Source organism: Chiloscyllium plagiosum, unplaced genomic scaffold, assembly GCF_037043375.1.
Source record: "Chiloscyllium plagiosum isolate Xiang-an unplaced genomic scaffold, Cpla_swu_hap1 HiC_scaffold_20, whole genome shotgun sequence".
NCBI lineage: Eukaryota > Metazoa > Chordata > Chondrichthyes > Orectolobiformes > Hemiscylliidae > Chiloscyllium > Chiloscyllium plagiosum.
The window spans coordinates 19,888,341-19,907,416 of NW_028270158.1; the positions used below are offsets into that span (position 1 = coordinate 19,888,341).

The 19,076-nt window shown below is 39.3% G+C and overlaps 1 long non-coding RNA gene across 1 annotated transcript in view; it reads left to right on the forward strand.

Annotated features, from left to right (window-relative positions):
• The window catches only part of LOC148146581 (uncharacterized), a 56,095-nt gene extending 39,954 nt beyond the window's left edge, over positions 1 to 16,141 (forward strand). The window contains exons 2-3 of the long non-coding RNA XR_015760621.1: positions 15,114 to 15,264; positions 15,917 to 16,141. This is a non-coding gene — a long non-coding RNA (uncharacterized LOC148146581). The remainder of the gene's footprint in view (positions 1 to 15,113; positions 15,265 to 15,916) is intronic.
• The last annotated feature ends 2,935 nt before the right edge of the window (positions 16,142 to 19,076 follow it).

Below are 19,076 nucleotides of genomic sequence, written 5' to 3' on the forward strand. Positions count from 1 at the left end.
AGATTGTGCAAGCTGGGTGAGAAGGAAGTGGGGTGAAGTGCACAGTACTGATTGCAGGGAAGTGAATGGAAGCAGGGGATTGTTGCAAATCATAGAAACATAGAAGGTAGGAACAGGAGGACAACTAATATTTTTACCATGAAAAATCAGCTGAGATAATTAAACTTGCATGCAAACATACGATATAAGAGCAGAAGTAGAACATTTGGCCACGTGAGCCTCCTCTGCCATTCAATAAGATAGTAGCTGATCTATTTGTGTTGAGTTTCATAATTTTCCTCTATCCTTTGATAAGATTTGATTCCCCTGCCTGACAAGACTATCCTCCTTTATCTCAAATGTTTTCAATGAAATTACCTCCAGTGTTTTCTGAGGTAGAGTTCCAAAATTTCACTACCCTTTGAGAAAGAAAAAAGAACTTCTCATCTTGTCCTGAAAGGGCAATACTTAATTTAATTCAATAGTTCGTATTTTTTGACTGACCCACAAAAAGAAGCATCCTTTCCACATCCACTTTGACAAGACCATTCCAGAACTTGTTCACTTCAGTCCTCACTCTGCTAAACTCCAATAGATACAAGCTTAGTCTATCCTCATAAGATAACCTGCTCAGTCCAAGTATCAATCTAGTAAATCCTCTAAACTGCCTCCTGTGCATTTCCATCCTTCCTTAAATAAGGAAACGAAAATTGCACACAGTATTTGAGATGCGATCCAACAAAGCACCAAATGACTGAAGCATAGCATCCTTATTATTGTGTTCAACTTTCTCAGAATAAAAGATACCATCCCAATTCTTGATTATGTGCTGTAACTTTAAATCAACATTTTGTAATTTGCGTACCAGTTCACCTAAATCCCTCTGCATTCTGTAGTTCTTCTCAATTTAAATCAGAATTTAAAAAAAAAACTCCTCCTAAATTAACAACTTCATATTTTCCTACATTATATTCCGTTCTGCCAGATTTTGCCAACTTACTTAACCTATCTATATCTGTCTACAACTTCTTTATCTTCTTCACAATGTACTTTCCCACCTAGCAAGTGTCATCGGTGAACTTAGTATTCCTTCAGTCCTTGATAAAGTCATTAATGTCAATTGTAAAAAATGTAGATCTCAGTACAGATTGCACAACAGGACTCCACTCATCATATTCCCTCCAATCAGATAAAGACTCACTTATGCATACTATCTGTTTTCTGCCAGCCAGGCAACTAAATTCGATCCATGAGCTTTTATTTTCTGCAATAACCTTTGATGTGACATCTTATCAAATGCCTTCTGGAAATTCAAGTATAGATGTTTACAGGCTCCCCTTTATTCACAGTAAACATTACTCCTTTTCTCATAGATAATCTAAACCTTATGATATACGATCCCTATTCTCCACTCGACCCATCTCATTCCCCAAAAACAAAGCCAACTGTACCTCCTTCCTCACTGAGTCAGAAACATACTGGTGAAGAAAATCCTCCTAAACATCCTTCAGAAATTTTTCTCCCTCTCTGCTCTTTATACTATGACTATTCCAACTTATATGCAGATAGTTAAAGCACCTATTGCCTGTAAACTTTCTTCAAATTAGATCCTCTACATTTTTCCTATGAGATGGTGTCCTACAGAATGCAGAAGTGGTGTAAAGGAATTTTTCTTGTTTCTTAACTAAAACCAAATAGATTATGTTCTTGGCCCTTCTAAATATCTCTGCCTCGGCCCTATAATATTTTAATTAACCACTTCTGCCAATCATGCTGCTTTCTTTCATTGCCTGTCTCTCTTCCTTTGTATGTAGGAATGTTTCAAATGCAGGTTAGCTTTATCTGAGCTAGATCTCTTTTGTGATCACATCATATACCTACGTACCCATTAGTGCTTGCAGCTCACTCATCTTGTTTACAATACTTTATGTGTTTATGTACTGGCACTGAAAATCTAAATTGAATTTTATTTATTCCCTGTTAGCGTAATTCCTTGTTATTTCTTACTCCAGTGTTTCACAATGTTTTGTATACCTTGCTCATTCTTTCCAATGCTACACTCTTGTTTCAGTCCCCTAACAAATTAATTTAGACTCTTTCACAAAGAACTAGGGAAGCGTCAATGAGGATATTGGTACAAGCCATTGTGAGCTTCAAAAATATGATTTGAAGATACATATATTGTCTGCAGAAAGTCCACTTCCCCTTGAACGTAAAACAAAGTGTCCAGGGCTATGGGCCAAGAGCTAGAAAATGGGATGATTGTTGTCGTGTCTTAGTTGACCAGTCTGGACATAACAGGCTGAATAGCCTCCTTTTATGCTGTAAAGATCTATAAGAATCAGTCCAAATGTCTCAAAAATGGAAAACCTGATTCACATATTACAATTTTTCCACTGTGACCATTCATTTAATATATGAATTGAAAAAATATAGATCATGTTTAAAGTCTGCCAATGTGATCTATAATTAATTATATTTTTCTCTAATTTGAAGTGGGTCATTTTTATTCTGTTGTCAACTCATACTTACTTCAATGCCAGTAAAGCATTTTCTATCTTATCTCTATCAATAACTCTTGCCCATCTTCTGAGACAACGTGGTAACACCCCAGTTATTCAGGCAGTAATCTCAACTCACTGTTATAATTACTTTTAATGGAAGAACAAAGTGGGACATTCCCAAATTTCATCTTTGAGTGAAACTACAATAGAGACAGCAAATCAATACAATTGTAACATTTGTTGGACTCCTGACAATATGCTCAATAGCTCATTTTGGAAACTATTTGGAAAATCTAATTTCACCTGAAGGGACATACAGTATAAAAAACAAATTACTTAACAAGAGTCAAACCAGATCTTTGTTGAAACTCCTATATTCTATCTGGTTGAAGTTGAATCAAAGATTTACTTACAAGTGAATCACCAGTTCTGTAGTGTCTTTGCTGCAAAATCAAAACTTGTACAGTTCATTCCTGTATTTTTTGTAGTATATTGCAATTGACAATGATAAATCTCAATGATGTGACTGATCATATGACTCTAACATCAGTAAAAGAAGACACCAGTCTAGAATGAGTGTGTGAAGAGTGAAGTCTTGGACATGACACTAGAGATCTCTATTTGAGAATCTACTATGTACACATGTAAATAAAGGAGTGTTTTAGCAGTTTCAGAGTTGAGACCCTTACTTAGAGATAAGGAGCAAGTAGCCTCAGTGACCATGTATGTACAGATACGCACAGCTTGAGATACCCCAGATCAATATATCAATGTGCAGGTCGCAGTATTGGCTTAAAACAGAAAATAAAATATCGTAGCAGCTAGGAGAAAAAAAAATCCTCCAGAGCCAAGCTCTGAAGTTAAAACAGATTGCAAGGGACAGAGTTGTAAAGGGAAAGCTCTGAAGACAGCAAAAAACAACTTCAGAAGACTTTGAAACCTAGCCAGAACCAGCAAACTCTGGAGAAGAAAAACAAAGGAGTAGAACTCTTTGACTGTAACAAGGAAAAACCCAAGTACTCACTCAGGTCAGTCAGGCATGATAGTCTGCAGGGATGGCAGCTCTGGTAGAGACCTTGCCATTACATCAACCATTTGATAATGCAGATGATCCACAACAAGGTCAGAAGTGAGAGCTCTGGAAACAGTAATTTCATTGCTACAGAGCCATGTGAAAGAACAGCAAAATCCAATCAGCATTTATATGTTGTGGATCCAATAGCTGATGAATACAAGTGATGAAAACTTATGTGCCAATAGAGATTGGGTGATAAAACAGACAAGATTCAATCAGCAATTTCATCATTCAGGAGAACTGATAAGTTCTCTTAACAGATTTATATCATGTAGCAGGATATTGTGGGTTGGAGCTTTGAAGGGTGAATTGATTAGAGACAGTATAGTAGTTGGTGTGACGGATGAGAAGGTGTCAGATTTTCTTCAATTCAAGAAGGATTTAACATTGGAACAAGCTATCTCATTCACTAACTCCGCAGTCATCAGGGCCCAAAATCAGCCATATTGCGAGGAAACATCAGGAATTATTCTGATATGGTTGGTTGGATATCCCCCAAGAATTGCTATCTACCTCCTGAAAGCCCACCAATCAGTGTCATTGACCACGTTAAGTTGTATGACATGTGGCTTCAAACAGAATCACTCATGCATGGCATGTCCAGCAAAAGGAGCTGAGTTCTATTAACATGGCCACTTGGAATAATTTAGAAAATATTGTAACATAGCCCTGTTTGCAAGCAGAAGGTACTTAATTCTAAGTAATCACATAAGCCTTTCCAATGCTTCTTCTGAGAGTTCCGTATTCACTTTCTCAGAGGTTGAGGAGATAGCTTTTGGAAGAGCCAACGATTGCTCTGCGGTAATGGTGGACATGTTGGCAGTACCTGCAAGACAAAAGGGACAGAAGGCATCACAGCAATGGTTAGAAATGAAAACTTTTAGACCATTAGATATGTGAAAGGTCTGCAACATAAGACTCAAGGAGCAATTGGCACATTTTTCTATTTCTTGATCTACAGAAACATGGGAAGGAGCTCTAAACAAAATGAGAACCCATTGAGTTAGGAGCAAGGTACTGGCATGGATAGAGGATTGGCTGACAGGCAGGAGGCAGAGAGTGGAAATAAAGGTTATTTTTCAGGTTGGCAGCTAGTGACTTAGTAGAGTTCCACAGGAGTCCGTGGTGGAACCACAACTATTCATGCTATACATTAAGATTTTGGATGAAGAAACCGAGGACAGAGTCATAGAGTCATACAATATGGAAACAGACTCTTCAATCCAACCAGTCCATGCCAAACATCATCCCAAACTAAACTACTCCCACCTACCTGTTCCTGGCCCATAACTCTCCAAACCTTTCCTATTCATGTACTTATCCAAATGTCTTTGAAACATTGTAATTGTACCCACATCCACAACTTCCTCGGGAAGTTGATTCCAACGTGAACCATCCTCTGTGTAAATAAAATTGTCCCTTGTATCTTTTTTAAATCTCTCTCATTTCACCTTAAAAATGTGCTCCCTAGTCTTGAAATCCCCCATTAACCATATTTATACCCCTCATTATTTAATAAATCTTCTTTAAGGTCGCCTCTCAATCTCCTATGCTCCAGTAAAAAAAACCTATCCAGCCTTTCTTTATAAAACAAACCTTCCATACCAGCAACTTTCTGGTAAATCTCTTCTGAACCCTCTCCAGTTTAATAATATCCAATAGATAGAGGGGCTGGTAATGTTGAGGAAGCAGGGAAACTGCAGAAGGACTTGGACAGACCAGGAAAGTGGGCAAAGAAGTGTCACATAGAATACAATGTGGGAAAGTGTGTGAGCTTTAAAATTACGATTTGAAGATGATGAGGAATTTCTTTATCCAGGGGTTGGTGAATCTGGAACTCATTGCTGCAGAAGGCAGTGGAGGTCAAGTCATTGAATGTTTTTAAGATAGAGATAGATAGGATCTTGATTAGTGAAGGTATCAAGGATTATGGGTAGAAAGCAGGAGAACAGTGTTGAAATGTATCAGCCATGTTTGAATGATGGAGCAGATTCAGTGGGCCAAAAAGCCTAATTTTGCTCCTATCTTAGGTTCTATGGCTGATAGAGGTTGAGAGAAAGTGAGAATTACAGATGCTGAAGAGTCAGAGTTGAAAAGTGTGGTGCTGGAAAAGCATAACAGGTGAGGCAGCATTCAAGGAGCAGAAGAGTTAATGTTTTGGACATTAGCCCTTCATCATTCCTGTATGCCCAAAACATTGACCCTCCTGCTCCTCGGTTGTTGTCTGACCTGCTGTGCTTTTCCAGCGCCACACCTTTCGACTCTATGGCCTTTGGTTGAATAGACATTTCAAGAGTTTATAGAAAAATGTAATTTCTCTGGACTTTATAACAGACAATGTTGGGAAACAGACTGAAATTTTGTTTTGATGTTTGTGTCAAGATATTTCTTTGGTGTATGTAGGGCTTGTGTTTTTTGTTTTCTTTTGTGTAATAAACAATGCTCTATTATTAAAGAAGTTCTGTTGCCTTTAGTGACTAATCACCATATTAACTAACCACACAAAATACATTCTGGTAACTGACTTGTGAAGCAGTACTGACAGCTGGGAACATAACAGTAAACATAATGGACCTTTGTCTCCTTATTTTGATAATTTGACTTCTAAACTGGACAAGTAATGTCAAAATTCCTTCAGAGATTAATGTTACCATTCAACATTCTTCCTTCTAGTTATAATACACCTGTTACCTGAGGAATTTAAAGTTATATTTGAAACACTCATAACTGACGTCATTACTCTGACTTACTTTCTTATATAAGCATTTATCATATTTAACATTGAGACTCTAAACAGCAAATTGAGGATGTAAATTATCTTGAAAACAATAAAATGTTTTTTGCACAATGCAAATTTAAAATACTATACATTTAGCCTTTTCCAAATGGATATAGGTGAGAGTATGATTCCCATCTTCTGTTGGCAACAGTTCGGAAAAGGTCACATGAACTGAGTTCTTTAACAGAAACGATGGATTGTATCTGTGGTATCAAATGAAGCAATGAGAATGTCTACAATTAATCTTGTTTCCACTGGATTTGTTCTGTTCCTGTGTTTAATGACATTAGTTTGAGGTACCTTTGGGAACAGAACACATCCAAAAAAAGTACCCCATTTTGTATTTTTGAAGTAAAATGGTTATTTTTGCAATATTATATTCATTTGCTACTAAGAAATGCAGATCACTTCATCTGATCAGGAAAATTCTTTACCTTGTGTTTTAAGGCAATACTGCTACCTGCACATGGGGTTACTGATCTGGACAATCTCTCAGCTGTGGATATCTGCATATACACTCTCCCTGTGATTATTTTCTCCTTATCTTTAAAGCTCTTCAACTCTTTATGAATTGTAACACCCCTTTATTGTCATTTGAACAATAAAGGTTAGAAAACATAATGCTCCATGGTAATGTATACGACTTCTCTCTTCACATGCATATTTTAGACTGTGCCTTCTTGCTTACTGATGTCAGTCATGTGATCAGTTATACAATCATCATCTATATGAACATTATTATGACACATCTTTCCCCCTGCTCCCCCACTTTGTCCTTACTTGTTCTAAGGTATTCCAGTGTTTTTACCTACTTGCATAGACTTTGTAATCATAAATATCATTATGAACGGGGTGGCACGGTGGCTCAGTGGTTAGCACTGCTGCCTCACAGCACCAGGGTCCCAGGTTCGATTCCAGCCTTGGGCAACTGTCTGTGTGGAGTTTGCACATTCTCCCTCTGTCTGCGTGGGTTTCCTCCCACAGTCCAAAGATGTGTAGGTCGGGTGAATTGTCCATGCTAAATTAGTCAGAGGGAAATGGGTCTGGGTGGGTTACTCTTCGGAGGGTTGGTGTGGACTTGTTGGGCCGCAGGGCCTGTTTCTACATTGTAGGGAATCTAATCTATTATCACTATCAGTCCCTTCAATCTCATTAATATCTAAATCTCACAGGGCAAGATGTTGGATGTTTAAGTTGCAGAGTAATGTAATACCCCTGCTTCAATTTGCCTTAACCTTCAAATAGTTTTGGAAATTCTTGTCAAAATTGTGTCCCATCTTCATTCTGAAGTACTGCATCTATTTTCTTGAAGAAACCTAGACAAATTCATTTCTGCTGAACAGCAAGATGTTCTGATTTATCGGCATGCATAATATTTGTCTGACATTTGTAACTAAGTTTCAGGGTGATTTGTGCATGCACCTAAAGATCTATGCCTCCTGACATTTCAAGTTTTATGTTAGCTGGTCTGACTCACAGGCTTTGGCCACGATAGGCTGGCTACCTGTAATTAAACAATTGCTCCTTTGTCAAGTTCAAATTCTATTCCAAACACTTGTTTGGATGTCATGAGGACCCCTTCTGAGGAAGTGTCACTGGACCTGAAACATTAACTCCAGCTTCTCGCCACAGATGCTGTCAGACCTGCTAAACTTTTCCAGCAATTTTTGTTTTTGTTTCTGACTGACAACATCCGTAGTTCTTTTGGTTTTTACTTGCATAGATGGTCCTGAGTCAGTTATGATTCTCTTAACTCTTCTCTAGGAGTGTTATCTTCACTTTTTATTCTGTCTTTAACTTTCTGAACATTATCCTTGTTGCGTGTTGTCCATTTTATAGGAAATATCCATTTTGCCACTCCACTTCTTTGGCTTTGAGGTGATGAAGGTGCTGTCATCCTACAATGTTTACTAAAGTGTCCCAAATGACCATGTTTATAGCACTCAGCTCCGCGTGCTGGATATTAAATGCAAGAATGATTCTGTTTGGAGCCGAATCTTGTACAACTTAACACGGTCAATGAAACTGATTCACCTTCACCTTCACCTTTCCTCATTGAAAAACACATCTTTCTTGAAGTTTAACAAGAGGAGAATACTTTAAAGAGACCATGGAAGTCCTGTCATTGTAATGAGCCCTGTTGCTGAGTTTATTACCATATATATTCATTTTAAATATTAAACTTAAAGTCCTTTGAGCGTGTGCTTGAAAAGTGAATTGAATACAGAAGCATGTTTTGTCGACTTTTTTTGTCAGATACTGTTAAATATAATTTTTGACATAACCTTTGGCGGCATTGAATTCAAAGGGAATATTCTTAGGCCCTACTGAGAGTCTTTGGTAGGTGGTAATTATGGTATAATGTTGAATTGCATTATTGCAAAGGTAGTTCTTCAGGTTTTTTTACTATGAATAGTGGGCATCTCATTTATCTAAATATCCCCACCAGGAGTGATGATTGCACTTTATGAATATAATATGCTTTTGTATGTCTTGAAGTTGTAAAGGTACGAACATAATGCTCTTTCTTTCTTTGCATTGTTGTAGAATTATACTTCAGAACTTCACTTGTTTGCCTTATGGTTAAAGGGTACAAAATGATATCATTATCTGGACACATTCCCTGCAGGAGATTGAACATTTGAGCAGAACCTATGATAGCGTGAATTGTGCATGACCTATAGAAAACAAGGTTTCAGCAGGACAAATGGCCACGACTCATCCTGCTGCTTTTCTCTTACCTTATTGTCTATTTATCTTTTTGGAATGAGTAAGTGATTCACATATCATTTATCACTTCAAGGAACTTTTCTTTTTTTCTTGAAACAACATTTGTGCACATGAATAATTGGTACTCTTTAATATCATTAAATATCAGAGTGGACTATTAATACTTATAATCTCAGCTAAAACTACACAGAAATTTCACAGATTTATCACTCACCGGATGCTGTGAAGGATTGCTCAATGAACATATGCACTTCTCTACAGTTCTGATGTTGAATTCATGCCCCTGAGTCTTATGAGATTAGTTTTTTGATGAGAGGTGAGAATTGGAAGAAATTATTAACTCCTTTATCATGTTTAAAGTTTAATCCTTGCACTCACCTGCCTTGGAGACTGAATATATCGGGTAGAGTTCATGCAGTATTTTATCAATCTGCCATTTTGTGCCTTTGTATTTCTGCACCCTCCCCACTCCCACCCCACTCCTCACACATTGTAAGTAATTTAATAGCTGATGAATAATTCTCAGCAATTCCTACACCAACAGAATGTTGAGTACAATTATTTTGTGTAAGCACCATTTTAGTTTCAGAACAACTATTACTGCTGCTGACTAGCAGTTTTGTGCTTCAGAGCTCAGTGGATTTTTGCTGCCTTTTCAACCACATTGGTTTCTCTTTGTTATGGCCCCTTTCTCAGTTTGTCTGTACCATTTCCTCTTTGCTGTTTTTGCTCCAACTGGCAGAGGTAGAATTGCCAATACTAGTTGAAAGTATTGCTGGACATTTTATCACATGATCTCATACCTTGAAGTGACCAGTTTGTAAAACAGCCTTTCTTTATATCGACCAATCCTTTTATAACTAAAATATGAAAATGTTGGCTGAAACTGAAAAAAAAACCATGCGTTTCCTTTACACTCCTCTGAATTTTCTTCTGGGTTACTTGCATCAGTGTGGAGACTAAAAGTTTTTAGCACATAGGAAAATTTCTTTGGCCTGCCAGGAGAAGAATCATATTCAACTTGAAACATCTACTCAGTCTCTCTTTACACAAATACGTCTAGACTTGCTGAATATTTCTAGCACTTTATGTCTTTATTTGTTAAAACACAGCTTGCTGAAGAAGGAGGGTTGAATATTTGAAGTGGTGTATGTAGAATCATCGAATCCCGACAGTATGGAAGCCTGCCATTTGGTCCACAATGACACTCTGAAGAGCAACCCGATCCAGCTCGCTACCTTATCTATGCATTTCCTGTGGCTAACTACCTAACCTACACATCCCTGGACACTATGGGCAAATTAGCATGGCTAATCCATCTAACCTGCCTATATTTGGACTGTGGAAGGAAACCAGAGCACCTGGAAGAAACCCACACAGACACAGGGAGGAATTGTATACAGTCACCCAAGGATGGAATCAAACCCAGATCCCAGGCACTGTGAGATAGCAACGCTAACCACTGAGCCACCGTGCTGCCCTGTGTTTCAGAAGCTGTCAGTTTCTGAATCCATGAGGGGAGGTGGGTATTCTTTGGGCAGCCAGTTAAGGGCTCACCCAAGTCAATGTGATCTTTAGTTAACATTCCCTGACCATACACACCCCATCCTGGAGGCAGGCTGTAACCAGAAAATAAATCAAATTCCCGTTTCTGCCTCCAGGACAAAACTTCTTCAAGGTAGCCTAGGCAAAATGATTCCTACCCTTCTTTTCATGTTGAATGAAAGCATCAGAACTCCCTTGGCTGTGATTGTTTTTCCACTTTAAAATCCATTATTCTTAGAATGTACACATGCTTCAAAGATGACATAATCTGGTTAAATCAGTCAGGGAAATATCTCCTTTGCAGTGATGTCTGTTTGACTTCTGGCTTCATTTCAGAATTCTGTGATTCAGTTATTCAGTTAGGTTAAAGCTAATGTCCACTATGGACTTTCTCGATTATCATGGCTTGGTATGTAACAATGAAGCATTGGGATGAGAATTGAATCTGAAAATTCAGAGTCAAATCTAAAACAAATTCAATACTAAAACAATCAACTCTTACTGCTCCCAACGTTTGCTGGCAGGTATATGTAATAATTCAGTTATTATTATTTCTACCTCCTCTGGATCTAGCATTTGTGTTGTTATTGTCCCAACACCATTCCCTTTTGCTTAGACCTTCATTCCTTGATCATTTAATCCTGCATTGCATCTTATGACAGAACTGGCCTTTTGAGGCTGGGTTTTCAAATTGGACTAGTAGAAAACGAGGACTGCAGATGCTGGAGCTCAGAGTTGAGAGTGTGGTGCTGGTCAGGGTCAGGCAGCATCCGTGGAGCAGGAGAATCGACTTCATCAGGAAGGCCTTATGCCCAAAACGTCAATTCTCTTGCCCCTCGGATGCTGCCTGACCCACTGTGCTTTTCCAGCACCACACTCTCGACTTTTCAATTTGGAGTCAGATCTGTGCACTCAGATGAACTCCAAGTCCTGTTCCCATGGTTGAACTGTGTGCACTCTTGTGACATTAATTTTTTAAATTCAAATGCCCTAATTGACCCCAGAAAGTGATCTCAGCACCCAATTAGTGGCACCAAGCATTTCAGGAAATAAGGAGTTACCTGCCTGGGGCCAATGGCAAAGGCAAGTGGCAGCATATTGAGGCCTGCAGCTGCATTGGTGAAAATAGCGGGCAGCTCTTCTTTTCTGCACCACTGATTATCATTTGTCTGATAGGTCCTCAACATAGTCACCTTGGGAAAAGATAGATTGGTGCTCAGACAAACCCAACAAAGTACTGGTTTCCACCTGCCTTTGCAAACATCTGGCTCTGAATTGTAAACACATCTTTGTAATAACGCTTAGTACACCAATGTAACTTGTATCTGATTACTATTATGCAATAAATTGCAACTTTTTTAAGAGGAGACCCTCTTCTCATTTGGCTACCTAGTGGTTTTCGTCTACCATGCTAGACATAGCAGGCCCTCTAGATCACAATCTAAACGAGGATGGTGGCAGGTTTGTATTGACTTATTAGTGATCAACTGTTCAGCTAGTTCATACAATATCGTGCCAGTTGTGGTCACCTGAAGATTTAATTTAGCCACGCTATTACAAACAGTAAACAGCAGTGAGAATTGGAATGAGGAATTTAGTTGTAAAGATCAAATTCCAGTGAACCCAAAAGAAATTTTTAGTTACAGCTTTAAAAATGATTTTGCAGACAGTCAGCAGCAGAAGGAGCTAAACAATCAAGAGTCTTACAAAATACAAACTTATGGCAAAATTCTATGAGGGACCAACTGCAGTCAAAGGAAAGGCGCTGGCAAGTATGAGCTGGAAAGTATGTTCAGCAGGCACACTTGGCAGTTTAGATTAATCAGATTGCGACCAATTAATCCCGATTAGGTGTTCAACCTGAGAGTGATTGGACATCACTGTATATGTACATGGACTTCAGTAAAGCCTTTGATAAGGTTCCACATGCTAGGCTGTTGAAGAAAATGCAGAGGCATGGGTTTGATGGTAATTTAGCAGTTTGGATTAGAAACTGGCTTTCTGCAGGAAGGCAGCGAGTGGTGGTTGATGGAAAATATTCAGCCTGGAGTCCAGTTACTAGTGGTGTGCCACCAGGGTCTGGTTTGGGACCATTGTTGTTTGTCATTTTTATAAATGACTTGGAAGCAGACATAGGTGGATGATTCAGTAAGTTTGCAGATGACAGTTAAGTTGGTGGAGTAGCGGACGATGTGAAAGAATGTTGCAGGTTGCAGGGGGAATTGGATAAACTGCAGAATTGGGCTGAGAAGTATCAAATGGAGTTCAATGAAAATAAATGTGAGGTAATTCACTTTGGTAAGAATAATAGGAAGGCAGAATACTGGGTCAATGGAAGGATTCTTGGTAGTGTGGGTGTGCAGAGGAATCTTGCAGTTCATGTACATAGATCCCTGAAAGTTGTCACCCACGTTGATAGTGTTAGGTTTTATTGGTAGACGGACTGAGTTCCGGAGTCATAATGTCATGCTACAACTATACAAAACGGTAGTGCGGCCCCACTTGGAATATTGTGTACAGTTCTGGTCGCCCCATTTCAGGAAGGATATGAAAGCATTGGAAAAGGTGCAGAGGAGGTTTACCAAGATGTTGCCTGGTCTGGAGGGAAGGTCTTATGAGGAAAGGTTGAGAGACTTGGGTCTATTCTCATTGGAGAGAAGAAGGCTAAGAGGGGATTTGTTAGAGACATACAAGATGATCAGAGGATTAGATAGGATAGACAGTGAAAGTCTTTTTCCTAGGATGATGATGTCAGCTTGTACAAGGGAGCATAGCTACAAATTGAGGGGTGTTAGATTTAAGACAGATGTCAGAGGTAGGTTCTTTACTCAGAGAGTGGTAAGGGCATAGAATGCCCTGCCTGCCAATGTAGTTAACACAACCACATTACGGGCATTTAAACAGTCCTTAGGTAAGCATATAGATGATGATGGGATAGTGTAGGGTGATAGGCTTAGATTAGTTCACAGGTCAGCGCAACATCAAAGGTCGAAGGGCCTGTTCTGCGCTGTATTGTTCTATGTTCTATCTTCTATAGATGGTCTGTGAGCAAAGTTGAAAGCAATGATTGGAAAGGGCAAATCTTTAAGAAAACAGCACGTTGGCAAACTGAGAAATCCAGGAGTAAATGATGTATTTACAGTTCAGAGCCAGCTTGGCAGTAGTAGCAGGTGAAAGCCAGTATAGTATATTGTAGTGTGACATAACTAAAAGCCTTTGAAACAAGTGAATGAAGCAACATTACTATATTGCAGGATTGAAAATCATTAAGAAAAGGAAAGTGGAACAGCATTGCCATGCAGCAGATTTAAAAGATTCTTAGGCAAGGAAAATAAAGCAGCATTGAGATACTGTAGAATTGAAAAGCTTTAAAATGAGAAGAGTAAATAATAACATCGGAAGGATTGGCAACAGACATAAAATTGCCAGGAAAGTTTAGTTTTCAACGTGGACCAAATGGAATTGGGCATTTTTGTGAAAACAGATCTTAAGATACAGAATTGTTTCCGAACAAGACACTAAGTTTCCAGCAGAACAAGTAAACACCCTTTTGGATTCAGTTGGGATTACAGCTCACCAAGGCACAAAAGAACGAAAATATACTTTGGATGAAGTCTTTCAATCTTTTGACAATTACTTGAATCTCTGAACAAATGACATTCTTGAAGGAGCAAGCTGAGTGGAAAATTTCAGGATCCAGGGAATCGACAATTAATTTAATTCACCATCTCATCAGATTAGTGAGATAGTGTAACTCTGGAGCTTTAAAATCTGAACAGACAGAATTGTTCTTTGAATTACTGATAAATCTTGGTCAGACATACTACTTAGTCAGATGTCCAAAGAAGAATGGACTTCGGAGAGAGTTATTCAGATGGTGAGTCAAGTCCTAAAGCAACACACCTCAATACTAAAAAAAAGATCAACCTTATTACAGGAGATCTGCAGAATCCATTCAGTATGTAAGGCACAAAAACTGGAAGGTTACAAAGACACAAATGAGAAATCAGTGCAGAGTCAGCCAGATAGCAGATCAGTGGTGCTGGAAGAGCACAGCAGTTCAGGCAGCATCCAAGGAGCTTCGAAATCGACGTTTCGGGCAAAGGGCTTTGCCCGAAACGTCGATTTCGAAGCTCCTTGGATGCTGCCTGAACTGCTGTGCTCTTCCAGCACAACTAATCCAGAATTTTGTTTCCAGCATCTGCAGTCATTGTTTTTACCAGATAGCAGATCAGGTCAGTGTCAGCACAATGTTCAGAATATTTTTTTTAATAAACTACATTTGTAAAATAATAAATCACTTCTAGAAGATGAGAAGAAGTAGGACAAAATTATAGACCCTGAAAAGGTCAAATAACAGTACAACCCTGTCATGGCAACCACTGCAAGACGTATCAGAGAGTCGACTGAATATCACCATTACATGTGGGGACACCACCCACCATGTATGCAACACGTCCTCATGTGACTTCACCAACATTATCTATCTCTTACGCTGCAGACAAGGATGCCCAGAGGCATTGTACATTGGAGAGAATAAGCAGACGCTACAACAACAGGTGAATGGACACCGCACAATTGCCAGACAGGAATGTTCTCTCCCAGTCGGGGAACACTTCAGCGGTCAGGGACATTCAGCCTTGGATCTTCAGGTAACTATCCTCCAAGGCAGACTTCAGGATACAAAACAACACAGAGTGGCCAAGCAGAGGCTGATAGCTAAGTTCGATACTCATGGGATGACCTCAACTGGGACATTGGGTTCATGTTAAAACCACAGGTGACCCCACTATACTATACACACACAAGCAAACATACCCACACACTCTTACATACCCGTGCAGGTCGTCTCTTATTCACATGCTCTCTCTCCTACACACACATGCAACCCCCTCCCCCCACACTCACACCCAAGCACACACTCTCTCACAGGCTTATAATTCATCACACTCACACACACACTACCAAACATGCACACATGTAAAAACACAGTCTCTCATGCGCACTCATGCTCTCTCTCTCTCTCTCTCTCCCTTCCTCTCCCTCCCTCACATGCATGCACACAGACATATAAGTCTATGGGGTGAATTTGCATTTGTAGAATTGTATTTGCAGACCCATTCTATTTTGCTCAAAAAGCACACAATCTGCAGGCAGTCAATGCAGACAGTCAATCCATATAACATTTTATCAATTCCTACTTTGGAAATAGAACCAGTCTGACTCAAGGTTGGAATACAGACAGATCTAACTCACACCTTTAGTACGTTGCTGAGATGTCATCTTGTTTTTATAAAATCTTAGGTTATCACAAGAACGTGACTTAAAAGAACTACTGGGATTTACATATTAATGAACTGAAACCTGCAACCCAAACTAAAAGATGAAAGACTTAACAGCAATCTAGATTTGTTCAATATATCATTTCAGTTGCATGACACTGTAATCTTTTGTGATAAATTCTATGTCATAAGATCCTGTTCCTCAGCTCTCTGATGAAGGAAAAGCCCTCTGAAAGTTAGTACTTCCAAATAAACCTGTTGGACTATAGCTTGATGTTGTGTGATTTTTAACTTTAATCAAATAAAGACATTGTTGAAGTTGAGCAACATACAATGGAAGAGAAGTCAAATATATTCCCAGGAGAAATTAATGATCCAAACTGAACATTTTGGCAAGAAAATGTTTATGCCAATTACATCTCACTAATTTTAGATTTGATGCGGTGGTGAGTGTTACTATATTGTCGAACTAACAAACCACAGGGGAGGAAACAGTTCACAGCCCACAACATTGTCCAAATGATATACCAATTGAGATTAAGGGAATGCTGCAAGGGATGTAAAGAATATAAAATGGAGATGCACATCATAATCAAGAATTCTCACTTTTTGAGCATGAATCCTGACCTCAACCTTATCCACATGGCAGAAGAAATTAACTAGTTACAGTCTGCGAAGAACAGGTCAAAAACAGCCAGTTAAGCCAAGCCAGTTCGAAGAAATGCCAGTCAGGCAACAAATGGTCAAGGAGCAGCCAGTTATGGAACCACAACTGAAGGAAATGTGGTTATTTAACAAATAGTTGTTGAACAATCAGTAAGAACCAATTAGTAGAAAATTTCATTAGCCTTCCACAAGAAAGTGTCCATTGGGATTACCGAAGTTGGCAGAAAAGAATTGTCAATAGGTTGGAAATCTGTAATTACATGGGGCTGACAGAAATGTATTCTATTTCTATTAACACTGAAAAGAATTCAGATGACATTTGTGAGAAAATGCAAATTATGAGAAAGATAATGAGCAGTGTAACCCATTTGAGTTGCATTGATGAATCTTTGACTGAAGTCATTCAGCCAGTGACATAGTCGGGTGAACAATTTGTTATAACAGATTCAAATTTGATTTCAGATGATATGATGACACACAAGTTCAAGAAGAAAATTGAAATTGTTAGTTTTTCAAGGAAGAACCATCAGTACCAATAACAGCGATAATGCTGATTAAGTAGCAATTCTCAAATAGCATGTCCTGACGAAGGAAACATTTTGGGTACACCACCACAGAAGGTGAATGCAAACTTCCAACGTAATCAACAAGTTGAAGATAAGTCCACATACATAGTACAGATTGACTGGGAGATTGAGAATAAAAATTTTCTTACATAGTTGTGGTTCTGTTCGCCGAGCTGGGAATTTGTGTTGCAGACATTTTGTCCCCTGTCTAGGTGACATCCCCACTGCTTGGGAGCCTCCTGTGAAGCGCTTCAGTGTTGTTTCCTCCGGCATTTATAGTGATTTGTCTCTGCTGCTTCCGGTTGTCAGTTCCAGCTGTCCGCTGCAGTGGCTGGCTGCAGTGAACTACAAAAGCAACCACCCCAACACACAAAAGAAGTTGCATCAAGACACTGTTCAAAAGGGCCACAACACACTGCAGCACACCAGAACTGCAAAAAGAGGAAGAAGAACATCTCTACAATGTATTCGCCAAAAACGGATACCCCCGCAATTTCATCAACAGATGCCTAAGGGAAAGACAACGGAATGAGGACATGCCACAATCCAAAGGACTAGCCACGTTACCATACATCAAGAACATTTCTGAACTGACATCCAGACTACTACGACCACTAGGACTCATAACAGCGCACAAACCAACAGCCACTCTCAGACACAACTCACCAGAACGAAGGACCCGATACCCAGCATGAGCAAAACCAACGTAGTGTATAAAATCCTATGCAAGGACTGCACAAAACACTGCGTAGGACAAACAGGAAAACAGCTAATGATCCGTATCCATGAACACCAACTAGACACAAAACGACATGACCAGCTATCCTTAGTAGCCACACACGCAGATGACAAGCAACGTGAGTTCAACTGGGACAACACTACGATTATAGGACAAGCCAAACAGAGATCAGTCAGTGAATTCCTAGAGGCATGGCACTCATCCACAGATTCAATCAATAAGCACATTGACCTGGACCCAATATACCGGCCACTGCAGCGGACAGCTGGAACTGATACCCTGGAGCGGCAGAGACAAACCACTATAAATGCCGGAAGAAACATCACAGAAGCGCTTCACAGGAGGTTCCCAAGCACTGAGGATGTCACCTAGATAGGGGACAAAATGTCTGCAACACAAATTCCCAGCTCAGCGAACAGAACCACAACAACGAACACCCGAGCTACAAATCTTCTCACAAACTTTGATTTTCTTACATAGGTTGAGGATAGTTGGATGCCACTCCATGTAAACGATCACTGAACTAAATGATCCATGTCCATAATTTTGAAACACGGTCAAGAAGACACTAACTTACACAAAAATACGGGATACAGTGAAGAAGAAATTGCCTACCTTAACCATATGTTGTAAATTATAAAATACTGCTTCAACTGCCACAAAGCTAGTCCCTTTTTTTTCTAAAAGCTGTTCCTTGGGTCAGGGATACTCTGTCCTTGATTCTTTTCAGAGGGATAATAAACCAGGCCGGGCTCCGATCAGTCTGGTTTGGTACACAGATGGAAAGGATTTTGAGAGGACTTTTGTTTATATGTAAACAGATGAGACTTCAGGCCAAAGGGGTAATGTTTTAGAAGTGACCTGTATAATGAAATGGAAGTGGTCAGCTCTCTAGCTGAACAGTTTAGTTCAGTCCTGAACTGGTAAGGAGTTCAATAGTGAGCTGTGTGGAAACTCTCGCTCTCTCTCTTTCTGCCCTTCACCTTCAACCTGTAAGCATGTGTTCCTTTCATACTGGTTTTCAAAGGAATTTTACTTATTGGGACTGTTGTCTACTTAAGTCTAGTTTAGATAGACTGAGTTCTGCAGAGGATCTTTATTCTGTTCTTTGTGTTTCATTGTGTGATTTTGAGAATAAATTTTGATTTAAACTCTATAGTCAACCTAGCTAACTTCGGGTAAATTTCATGTACACTTACCAAAATAAATTG